Raw genomic sequence first — 12,289 nt, forward strand, 5'->3', positions numbered from 1 at the left:
TTATTAACTATATTCAAGAAGGAGTTAGATATATTTCTTAAGGCTAAAGGGATCAAGGGGTATGGGGAGAAAGCAGGGCCCGGGTACTGAATTTGGATGATCAGCCATGATCGCATTGAATGGCGGAGCAGGCTCGAGGGGCCGAATGGCCCACTCCTGCTCCTATCTTCTATGTTTCTTGCTCAGGGCTCTGATAGGACCATTGACTGGGTTGAGGGAGGGAGCTGGGGAAATCCCCGCCCCAACAGGTGTGCAGGCACTGGATGTTCCAGCAGGCCTGGGCAGGTGGATGCTGCGCCCATCTGGCCCATGTGAAAGAGATGCCCTGTTGCTGTCCCTGACAATGCTGCTGGGGTCAGCACTGGAGGGTACCATTGGGCGTAATCCTGGCGTGACTGCTGGGATTGGGTTCTGAGGAATTTTGGGGCCCAAGTGATTATTTTACAAAGGAACAAATGAATTTATGCTGTGTGTGTTTATCCAAACAGATCTAACTAATGAGGCATGACTGTATTGTTGTTTCAATCTTTTAATATTGATAGGCACACGCATGGTGTAGCAGCTGCATTGTCTGCCATTCATTAGAAATGATGATAAATGTGAGGGACCTGCAGCAGTTTGCATATTAATGCTTCACTTGTCCCTTAATTTATGTACAGACTTATGGAAATATATGGATTTAAATGGTGAGATGATAACAAAACTTGATCACCAAATAATGAAAATAAATATGATGAACAATTAAAGGCAGTTACAGTTGCATCGGACATGCTGAAGCGAGTCTGCGTTCCGGAACTCCCTTTAATATCAATGGATGGACAATCATGGGCTATTTCCAAAGATGCACTCCCTGCTCGCCACTGGGAGCATCGAATCATGGAATCACCTTCAGATGTTTTCCTTTAAGAACATAAGAAATAGGAGCAGGAATAGACCACTCGGCCCCTCGATCCTGCTCCACCATTCAATAAGATCATGGCTGATCTTGGGCTCAAAGCCAGTTCCCTGCCCGCTCCCCATAACCCTTCACTCCCTTATCTTGCAAAAATCTGTCCATCTCCACCTTAAATGTATTTAATGACCCAGCCTCCACAGCTCTTTGTTAAAGACTATGGCCTAGAAATTCGACTGCGACACGAAAGTTGCCGGTGCTGGCGAACACGGCTTTCTATCCCCGCACCCTTCCCGTAACTTTTTCTTTTTGAATTTTTTCTGTTGCTCATCACTGATATTTGTAAATTTTCTGCCCAGTTTTCACTTGATAGCGTTGCTGTCATGCTTTCTACAGGAGCACAGTCAAATTATGTCAATTATATCTGTCACCCAAAGAATTTGTTACCAGGAGCTGGAACTTTCTATCCAGCTTAAGGATCCTTTGCTACCTGGTTGTCAGGTGATGTGGAGATCCTGCAAATCCATTGGCAGGATAGGCGCACCAACATCAGTGTTCTCGCTCAGCCCAACATCCCCAGCATCGAAGCTCTGACCACGATCGATCAGCTCCGATGGACGGGTCACATCGTCCGCATGCCCGATACGAGACTCCCAAAACAAGCGCTCTACTCGGAGCTCCGGCGTGGCAAGAGAGCCCCAGGTGGGCAGAGGAAATGCTTCAAGGACACCCTCAAAGCCTCCTTGAAAAAGTACAACATCCCCACCGACACCTGGGAATTCCTGGCCCAAGACCGCACAAAGTGGAGGAGAAGCATCCGGGAAGGCGCCGAACACCTCGAGTCTCTTCGCCGGGAGCAACCGGAGGCCAAGCGCAAAGAGCGGAAAGAGCACACGTCAATCCAAGAACCCCACCCACCCGCCCCTTCAACCACCGTCTGCCCCACCTGTGACAGAGACTGTAGGTCCCGCATTGGACTCATCAGCCACCTGAGAACTCATTTTTAGTGTGGAAGCAAGTCATCCTCGGTTCCGAGGGACTGCCTAAGAAGAAGTGGTTCACTTTGGGTATTGCAGCTCCACAGTTGCAGGGTGAGGATTAGAACTCCCATGACGCACTGTCACACGCGCCGCAGGCACGCACGCATGCTTCACCCATCGTATAAATAGGTTCCGTTGCCCAGTGGGTAAAGATGCTGGCCAATGTAGCACTAAGTCAAGCATATCATAAGGTCCCAGGTTTGATACCCAGTCTGTGCCAAGCTCGTTGGTCTCACCAAGTGCCAACTGCTGGGATGTCCAAATTGGACTCAATGGGGGAAAAATTCAGTTGCTTTGTGCCTCCCATTAACGCCTTGAGATGGTGCTAATGGGGCGCAAAGCAACTAGCGTCTGGGCGCGGTGATGTTTGCGCCACTCACAAAATTGACTGGGGGAGCGTTATTTAAAGGCAACCGCTTCCTGCTTTTTTTTGCCTGCAACATTTTTGCACCACACATTCTGAGAGAGAGAGAGAGACTTCTGTAGAGATTCAACGCTGTGTGAAGGAGTTTTGGGTACTGAGCAGCACTTTGCAGGTTCATTTTGATTTGCCCTTCCTTGTATCGATTTAGAAGAGACTGTGGGGGCTGCACTCTGAGCTCTTTCCCTGGGCCTCTCCATTGTTCTTTCCAGCAGATTTGATGTACAGGTCCCTCCAAGCCGAGATTCAAGGCTGCAATGAGCAGGGTGTGGATGGCGAGCAAGATCGATCCTCCCCTTTAAGAACTGGCTGGCGCCAGTGTGTCTGTGTTCCATTGCTGACTGACATCACATGAGCTTCGCCAGCGCTCTGAGGTAGCACCTCGCTCCTCAGCGTTAGCGCCTTAAGAGAGGTGTGTAGCGCCTGATTTAGCACTCCAATCACCTCCTGGGGCGTTAGAAGCCAAGTTTGCAGTCAGAGGCGATAATTAGTGCCAGGCGCTAAACTTTGCGCCCGGCCGATAATTGCGCCCCAAATGGGGCGATACCGAATTTCTCCCCCATTTGAACCTTGAGCTAGAGAAAGATAAGATCAGTCAGGCTTCCTGCTTCTGATATCCTTCCCAGCAAGGGAAATGGAAAGCTATGTGCAACTTCTGTAACAGAAGAAGAACAGATTTGCACATGTACATTTTTTTTCGGAGACAAGTTCTAAAGCAAGTACCTTGTGATCAATTTAATTTCTCTCCAGGATTTCTGATTACCTAATTTCTCAAACGTTTTAAATGAGTTAATCAAACAGAAACATTGTGATACTGTCAGTGTGCCTCCAATCTCCAAACTGCTGAAAAAAGAACCCTCTCTGCCCCAGTCTTATTCTTTGACCCACACAGTACAGTGAGTGAGTGAGTAGCTCCCCTTTCAGAACTGCCCTAGATGCTGCTCGTTCACCTTAGTCAGCTATACTTCGAACTACAGGAAACTCTCGATTTACCGGCACCTAAATAACCGGAAATCTCTGTTAACCGGCAAAATTCAGGAGTAGGTTCAGGTAAGTTTTACTTCATATTAGTGGCCGTTCCTGGATCTGTGGCTGTGTAACTGGGGTTCCTGCACCTGTTGCTAAGCAACAGGGACGCTTGATCTGTGGCCGGGTTTCCTGCACCTGTTGCTAAGCAACAGGGAAGCCTGGATTTGTTGCTGTGTACGGAGCTCTCGTACCTTTTACTATACCTCTCTGTAATCCGAACTTTTTGATAAACCGGCACCTTGCCGGTCCCATTGGTGTCGGATAAAAAAGAGTTTCCTGTATCAGTTTTGAGATTTTCTGGTTGCTAAGGTTGCTGCAGGAGTGTCAGGGACTGTAACATTTAGCAGATTGGTGCTACTTTAGTGCAATTTTCCAGCAACCCCTTTTAGACTGTCCTAAAGTGGTCTCATCGAAAAGGAGCCAGAGCTTAATTTAAATATTATAATGAATTTAAATAAAGCCTTGCACAATTTTTGGACCAATTAGGATGAGATTATCTGGGCACTCCCTTTTCCCATCTAGAGTGGATCTAAGGGAAGTTCTGTGGGCGATGAAGCCTTTAAAGAATCCGAGGCTTCTTAGCCTCTCAAAAGCTTTTAACAGAGTGTAAACTTTATTTAAATCCTAAAATACCCGAATATTGTCTTCTAATTCACTGGGAAGCTGATTGTAATTGGATCCCACAGAACAGGAACTGATGAAGAATGGAGGGGACATTAAAAGAAGTTCTTACAGTGTAAACTTTCACTGGATTACAAGGACGAGGCATCTAATTGAAGAGTTGTAGGATTCACAAAATTGAACTTTATATTATAGAGGGTCAAATGGCAGAAGAGGCCATGATTTTAAAGACTGTTTTAAAAGAAGCCCAGGAAAAAGGGGCATTCAAAATGGCCGCCAGACCCCGTGACCAACTTATTGGGACACTTTAAAATGGTTCCTGCAGTCCTCAGACAGCTTTGTGGATTCAGCCCACAGTAAGTTCTGGAAGCCGTTTCTGAGAGAACGAAACCAGACACCCACATATACATATAGATTGGATGCAGATCCAGTCAAGATCGGCCTGTAGATAAAGGCCATCTAAATGTTTAACCAGACAAAAGGGAACAGTTTCATATTCATGAGAAGAGCATCAAGGGCCCGTTAAGGACATCACCAGGACATTAAAAACAATGAAGGTCATTCCAGACCAGAGATGGCCCGTTACCGGCCATCCAAGAACAGTTTAAAATATAATAACTACCCCGTTGTGCTCCCAGCCCGCCAAAATTAAAACAAAAGACTAAACTGATTTGGCGCGAGATAAGGGCTTCTGATGAGAAGTATATCTGGGAACCCAGGGGTAGAAAAAAGAAGCCATCGGAGCGGCCATCGCGGAGCGGCCATCATGGAGAAGCCATCGTGGTGCTACCATCGTATTGGTAGCATCATCGCTAGAAGAAGGAGAAGAAGACAGTTCGAGCCGGCGTCCCGCCCCGGGGTGAAACATCGGGAGATCATCGACCAACCCCGGGCCGTTGACGAAACGGGAGGCCATCGACCCACTCCGGCTCGGGAGAAGAGACAATTAAAAACTACAGGAAAAATGATGGGGGCCAGCCTGAGGCTCCTCTGACCGGGGTCGAGCAGACGATCCCCGACCCCACCGACATCCAGACCAGCCGGTGTCCAGTCATCCCCAACCCCCACCTCAGGAGAGAGGTGAGGCGCAGCTCACTGGGGCTCCACCAACCATGTGGAGACGGGACGCCTGAAAGGATCAAACGCAGACCTGTTTCAAAACCTTACACTTCCTAGTTGGATTGGTGAGCATGTTTCTGGCCCTTCATAATCAGATCTAGATAGGTTTAAGGGGGTGGACATTTAAGGGTATAATTAACATGAGTTGTTGCCCCTCGATGTTCCGTGTGTTTTCCCCATTTCATGATGATTTTTGTAGAGTACAATATGCCTGTATTTGCCTTAGTTAGTACTGTGTCGTTATGATTTGTTTGTGTTTTTCCCTCCCATGTACCCTCTTATTTGCTTGCATTTTGATTTGTTTTACATTATGCAATAAAATTCCATTTTGTTTCATCAAACTTGGTCTATAAGAGTTTTCTCTACATTGTAGTTCCTGCCCCAAAGACCAGAGTATAGAATCTAAGGGGCGAGTGGGTCGAACCACTCACGTTTTACTGTGCAAGAGAGAGAGGCCTCTAGAGAGAGAAACCTCGGCGATCTAAAACCCCTTACAGAGTCCCATGTCGGTTGGTAAGTCAAATTAAAATTAAAAGATGGAGGGGGGATGTGGAAGCACCACACATACATTGCATAACGTTTGAAGTGGTATAAGATTCAAGTTCCCCTCCAAGTCACACACCATCTTGACTTGGAAGTATATCGCCGATCCTTCATCGTCGCTGGGTCAAAATCCTGGAACTCCCTCCCTAACAGCACTGTGGGAGCACCTTCACCGCACGGACTGCAGCGCTTCAAGAAGGCGGCTCACCACCACCTTCTCAAGGGCAACTAGGGATGGACAATAAATGCTGGCCTTGCCAGCGACGCCCACCTCCCATAAACGAATTTAAAAAAAGATGAAAGACAGGAGAAGAGCAGGCAGCACTTTGTCCCATTGTGTCATCCACCATATCTACAGGCCTTCACACACTTAATCACCATGAGGAACTGGCTTCACCGGGTCCAAACCAGCAGCTGGTCAGTTGAAGATCTGGGCTACCTGCTGTAATGATGCCTGCAGTCAACCTGCACCATGGGGATGGTCCTGCCAGTGGCAGTCAAGGTCATCACCTCTGTTATGTTCATTAATAAATAGACATTCTTATTATGAACACAGCTAGCTTTTGCTAGACCTTTTATTGAGCACATGTGGACTAGGTACAGTATCTGTAGAGGCTTCCATCTTGACTGCCGCCTTGTGGGTAGCCTAGTGCCTCATGGGTAATGTAGTCTTAATATATATATACAGCTGGGCAGTGTAGTCTTATACATACAGCTATATACAGCTCTACGGCTCCACCTAGTGTCCACTATAGAATGACATGTTATTGATCATTACAACCTCCTTCATCTTTTCTGTCTCCACCTCTCTCCAGATAGCACTTGTAATTCAGGACTAGCAGCAGAGGTGGGGTAAACGAGGGGTAAGCAGGCGTGGGATGGAGGTCTGGTATGCTGCCTGCATCGCTTAGGTTGTCTTGGAATATATAGCTTGATGATTTTGAAACATATGGACCACACAGAGCAGTCAGTTGCTTCCATTAATTTTGTACACATGGCAATATAATATTGGTTACAGAAAACCATGAAGGAGGGATTGCAGAGAATTCACAGGCGTGCATTGTTCCACATACCAGTGGACATGTTAGGGACATACTGTCCAGTGGCATGCACGGTTAGTTATCAGAGGCAGGCATGCGCCACAATGCAACATGTGACGTGACTGCAGACATGCCTCTGAAAGCAATATACCCTCAGCAACTTGAGCACAGGGGACTCCCAGCACCAATTCTTGTTGCTGGGGGTCTGGGAGTTGTGCAGCCCCAGCTGAACCACACAGCCCACTGTCCATCATTCGTTCTCAATCAAATAGTTGTGTCACATTTGCCTCAGAATGAACACATCATGCATACTCCCCGAGATACTTGCATCGAGATGCATTATTTTCAGGTGGAGACCGCCTGTCATTTGAATGTTGATGGAATAATAGCTCTTCCCTTTCAGTTGTGCCATGGATTGTTGGCAGTGTACTACATGCACAGTCTACCATAGTCTGTATTTTGTGGAATTGAGAAGTGTGATACTACTGACACAAGCTCTGCTGCCATAGCTGATGGTTGCAGATAAACTGTGTGTCCAGCTAGGTACTTTATTTACCTCCTTAAAGAGTGGTGTAGAATCATAGAATGGTACAACACAGAAGGAGGCCATTCGGCCCATTGCGCCTGTGCCGGCTCCTTGAAGGAGCTCTCCAATTAATCCCACTCCCCCGCTCTTTCCCCGCCGCCCTGCAAATTTTCCCCTTCAAGTATTTATCCAATTCCCTTTTGAAAGTTACTATTGAATCTGCTTCCACCGCCCTTTCAGACAGTGCATTCCAGATCACAACAACTCTCTGCGTCAAAAACATTCTCCTCGTTTCGCCTTTAGCTCTTTTGCCAATCACCTTAAATCTGTGTCCTCTGGCTACCAATACTTCTGCCACTGGAAACTGTTTCTCCTTATTTACTCTATCAAAACCCTTCATGATTTTGAACACCTCTATTAAATCTCAATTTAACCATCTCAGTTCTAAGGAGAACAAGCCCAGCTTCTCTAATCTCTCCACGTAACTGAATTCCCTCATCCCTGGTACCATTCTAGTAAATCTCCTCTGCACCCTCTCTAAGGCCATGACATCCTTCCTAAAGTGTGGTGCCCAGAATTGAACACAATACTCCAGCTGAGGGCTAAACAGTGTTTTATAAAGGTTTACCATAACTTCCTTGCTTTTGTACTCTATACCTCTGTTTATAAATCCAAGGATCCTGAATGTATTCTTAACAGCCTTCGCAACTTGTCCTGCTGCCATCAAAGATTTGTGTACGTATACCCCCAGGTCCCTCTGCTCCTCCACCCCCTTTAAAAGCTTATCAACGCTTGCCTCAGCTCATCACATTTAAAGCAAGTTGAATGGCGAATTCCAAACTCACAGATCGGGCATTAAGTGAGCGTTGCACACTCACTGACGTCACAATCTGCATCATCTCCATAATTTTAGCGATCGCTGATATCGGCAGCGCTGCCAGCCATCAGAAAATGGCGACCGCCGCGGGACCCGTCAGCAGCTGGCGGAAGAGCGGTGGCCATCATCTGGCAGTCACGGGCGGCAATAAACAACCCCAATTTTGAGGCCTATATCTTTTCCTTACGTTAATTGACAGCTGCCATGTTTACCCTCACAGTAGTTTTGAATGGGATATGGGGAGAAGGCAGGGACAGGGTACTGAATTTGGATGATCGGCCATGATCTCATTAAATGGCGGAGCGGGCTCGAGGGACCGAATGGCCTACTCCTGCTCCTATCTTCTATGTTTCTATATGAATAAAACCCCTCTGCTTCACTCCACCCACCCATATGAGCAATAATTTTACCTTGTGTCTCACCGAGTAGCCCTGATTCTGGGTGCAGTGCCTTCTCACTGCCGTTCAGTTAGTGCTTCACCAGGGTTTCAATCAAGTGGACGTAGGAGAGATTTCCCAACGTAATTGTGCAGGGAAGAGAACTTTGATATATAATTATTGTGTCATTGAAAAAATTGCCGAATGACTATAAAAAGAGCTGGAGCAGGCAGTGGCTTGCTGTGCTTTCTGGTTCTAATTTTATCACCTACGTATTATATGCAGTGTTGAAGAAATGAACACAAACTTAATTACCTTAGTGCATCATAACTGCATCTGATTGTAATTGAGCCCCTACTTTATGGCTCTTATAACTAATAGCTTTTTACATCTGTCGACCTGCAACAATATTTTGTGTAATTGCTATGCCTGAGCCTCCTCTCACACCTCATCATCTCCTTAAATGAATCGGTGCTACTCACCTCAACCACTCCTTGAGGTAGCGAGTTCCACGTTCTAAACACTCTCTGGATAAAGAATAGGCTATTGGATTTATTGCTGATTATCTTATACAATGGCCACTAGTTTTGGTCGACCCCCACAAGTGGCAGCATCCTCTCCATGCCTATCTTACCAAACCCCTTCATCATTTTAAAGCCCTCTGTTAAGTCACCCCCCAGCCTTCTCTTTTCTAGCCTAATAAGGATATCCTCTCAGGCCGGGATTTTGCCGGCGCTCAGAGCGCAGGTTCGGAGGCGGGTCTGCTGTCAAAATTGAAACGATTGACAGTGGCGTCGGGATCCCGCTGTCAACCCGCTTCCATGTCAGTTTCCTAAGTGCCGGGTATGTCTGCGCTTTACAGACCCGACACCAAGCGGCGGGTGAGCCAATTGACATAGTTAAGAGCTTGTTAAAAGGCACTTAAACAGCATTTTACCATGTACTTACCATTTTTCCAGCTTTTTGACAAGTTTCACGGTGCTTGGGGATTCACGTCAGGTAAGTAGGTTGGGTTTTCAATGACTCTCCATTGCTCTCAATAGGTGGCAGCTGCAAAAGTGGTATAAGAACATAACATAAGAACATAAGAAGTAGGAGCAGGAGTAGGCCATACGGTCCCTCGGGCCTGCTCTGCCATTCAATAGGATCATGGCTGATCTGAACCTAGACTCACGTCCACTTCCCTGCCCTCTCCCCGTAACCCTTAATTCCCTTATCTGCTAGGAAACTGTCTATCTCCATTTTAAATCTATTTAATGTTGCAGCTTCCACAGCTCTCTGGGGTAGCAAATTCCATAGATTTACTACCCTGAGTAAAGAAGTTTCTCCTTATCTCAGTTTTGAAAGGGCAGCTCCTTATTCTTAGATTATGCCCCCTAGTTCTAGTCTCACCCATCCGTGGAAACATCCTCACCGCATCCACCTGATCAATCCCCCTCACAATCTTATATGTTTCGATAAGATCGCCTCTCATTCTTCTGAACTCCAATGAGTAGAGGCCCAACCTACTCAACCTTTCCTCATACGTCAACCCCCTCATCTCCGGAATCAACCGAGTGAACCTTCTCTGAACCACCTTGAGAGCAAGTATATCTTTTCTTAAATATGGAAACCAAAACTGTATGCAGTATTCCAGGTGTGGCCTCACCAGTATCCTGTATAACTGAAGCAAGACTTCCCTGTTTTTATACTCCATCCCCCTTGCAATAAAAGCCAAGATTCCATTGGCCTTCCTGATCACCTGCTGCACCTGCATACTAACTTTTTGTGTTTCATGCACCAGGACCCCCAGATCCCTTTGTACTGTAGCACTTTGCAGTTTCTCTCCATTTAGATAATAACTTGCTCTTTGATTTTTTCTGCCAAAGTGCATAACCTCACACTTTCCAATATTATATTCCATCTGCCAAATCTCTGCCCACTCACTTAGCCAGTCTATGTCCTTTTGCAGGTTTTTTATGTCCTCCTTACTCACTGCTTTAGAAACATAACATAGAAACATAGAAGATAGGAGCAGGAGTAGGCCATTCGGCCCTTCGAGCCTGCTCCGCTATTCAATGAGATCATGGCTGATCATCCAAATTCAGTACCCTGTCCCTGCCTTCTCCCCATATCCCTTGATCCCTTTAGCCTTAAGAAATATATCCAACTCTTTCTTGAATATATTTAATGAACTGGCCTCCACCGCCCTCTGTGGCAGAGAATTCCACAGGTTCACCACTCTCTGGGTGAAGAAATTCCTCCTCATTTCAGTCCTAAATGTCCTACCCCTTATCCTTAGACTATGACCCCTGGTTCTGGACTCCCCGACCTTCGGGAACATCCTTCCAGCATCTAGTCTGTCCAGGCCTGACAGAATTTTATAGGTTTCAATGAGATCCTCTCTCAATCTTCTAAACTCCAGTGAGTATAAGCCCAATCGACACAATCTCTCCTCATACGTCATTCCTGCCATCCCAGGTATCAGCCTGGTGAATCTTCGCTGCACTCCTTCCATGGCAAGAACATCCTTCCTCAGATAAGGCGACCAAAACTGCACACAATACTCAAGGTGCGGTCTCACCAAGGCCCTGTACAACTGTAGCAAGACATCCTTGTTCCTGTACTCGAACCCTCTTGCTACGAAGGCCAACATACCATTTGCCTTCTTAACCGCCTGCTGCACCTGCATGCTTACCTTCAGCGACTGGTGCACAAGAACGCCCAGGTCTCTTTGCACTTCCCCTTCTCCCAATCTATTGCCATTCAAATAATAATGTGCCTTCCTGTTTTTGCCACCAAAGTGGATAACCTCACATTTATCCACATTATAGTGCATTTGCCATGTTTCTGCCCAATCACCTAACCTGTCCAAATCATACTGGAATTTCATGACATCCTCCTCGCAGCATACCCTCCCACCCAGCTTTGTGTCGTCTGCAAATTTGGAGATATTACATCCAATTCCCTCGTCCAGATCATTAATATATATTGTGAACAGCTGGGGTCCTAGGACCGATCCTTGCGGTACCCCACTAGTCACTGCCTGCCACTCGGAAAACGACCCGTTTATTCCAACTCTTTGCTTTCTGTCCGCCAGCCAGTTCTCTATCCAAGTCAATACCTTGCCCCCAATCCCATGTGCCTTAATTTTGCACGCTAATCTCTTATGCGGGATCTTATCGAAAGCCTTCTGAAAGTCCAAATACACCACTTCCACTGGTTCTCCCTTATCTATTTTACCAGTTACATCCTCAAAAAATTCCAGTAGATTAGTCAAGCACGATTTACCTTTTGTAAATCCATGTTGACTTTGTCCGATCCTGTCACTGCTTTCCAAGTGCTCTGCTATTACATCTTTTATAATGGACTCTAGCATTTTCCCCACTACTGATGTCCCTCCCATCTTTGTATCGTCGGCAAACTTGGATATTTTGCACTCGGTCCCTTCCTCCAAATCATTAATATAGATTGTAAATAGTTGGGGTCCCAGCACTGGCCCCTGCGGAACACCACTAGTTACTGATTGCCAGCCCGAGAATGAACCATTTATCCCAACTCTTTGTTTTCTGTTAGATAGCCAATCTTCCACCCATGCCAGTATATTACCCCCTATCCCGTGATTTTTTATCTTGATCAGTAATCTTTTGTGTGGCACCTTGTCAAATGCCTTTTGGAAGTCCAAATACACCACATCCACTGGTTCCCCTTTATCCACCCTGTATGTTACATCCTCAAAGAATTCGAGCAAATTTGTCAAACATGACTTCCCCTTCATATAAAAGCTACCATTTCACAGCTGTTCACTTTCCAATGTTAGAAGCT

The sequence above is a fragment of the Somniosus microcephalus genome, chromosome 7 (assembly GCF_052327205.1).
Source record: "Somniosus microcephalus isolate GS21.2 chromosome 7, FLI_Smic_1.0, whole genome shotgun sequence".
NCBI classification, from domain to species: Eukaryota; Metazoa; Chordata; class Chondrichthyes; order Squaliformes; family Somniosidae; genus Somniosus; species Somniosus microcephalus.